A 900-nucleotide genomic window follows, 5' to 3' on the forward strand; every position below is an offset into this window, starting at 1 on the left:
TATTTCAACCAGTAGGACTGAGGCTTCACTCATCCAATCTGAGCTTCGTAGCTCCACCAACCAGAGTGGCTATATTCTGATCAATCAGGGCAGTGCTTTCTAGACCAATAAGACTTCAATGATTTGGAGTCCTCATTTGCATGAGGACAGACCAATCAAGGACAGGGGCAGGGACTTCTATATAAACCAGCTCTCCTCTGGCTCTGGGAGTACACTTTCCCTTTCCACCTAAGACTAAAAGCTGCATTTTCCTAGCTGAGCAAAAACATGGAAGATGTCCCATGAGCACAGCAGAGCAGACCATCAGGGAGCAAAGCTGTCTAGCTAGAGAAGGGCCTGGCCCCAGCACTGCCTCTCAGATGTACTATATCACACTTGAGGTGTTTTTGCACGGACCAAAGTTTCTTCACCGTACCCCAAATTGAACATTGTTGGTATTGAATTGGCACCAACATCCATCAGTTGACACTATGAAATATGAAATATAAAAACTGTACTTGCGGCAGTGCCCTCAGCAGGCCTGTCTCTATCTCTTGCTTCAACAGTGTTTGGACGCCCCTACTTCCAGCCTTCAGCCACTCTCCAGCCTCTTATCCAGTCACCACCTGTGGGGAGCTGATATAGGGTTAAGCCTCGGACTGACCTGTTGATAAAGTCACAAACAATTCCCAGCTTAGAGGGCACAGTCCTCTTAGCATAATTAGGCTTGACCTTATGAGGCTCTCTAGATCTTATCTGGGAAGCTAATGGGCTGAGGGAAGTGCAGGAAGTAGCCAAAACAAGTGAAACTCACAAGAACTGTGTAACTATGGAAACCACTACCTTGTTTACCTCTCACTATAAAATAAAGGCTCAGCTTGCCTTGGGATCTTTCTCTGTGGCCTCAGCCAGGCACAGGAC

The sequence above is a fragment of the Myotis davidii genome, unplaced genomic scaffold (genome assembly GCF_000327345.1).
Source record: "Myotis davidii unplaced genomic scaffold, ASM32734v1 scaffold629, whole genome shotgun sequence".
NCBI lineage: Eukaryota > Metazoa > Chordata > Mammalia > Chiroptera > Vespertilionidae > Myotis > Myotis davidii.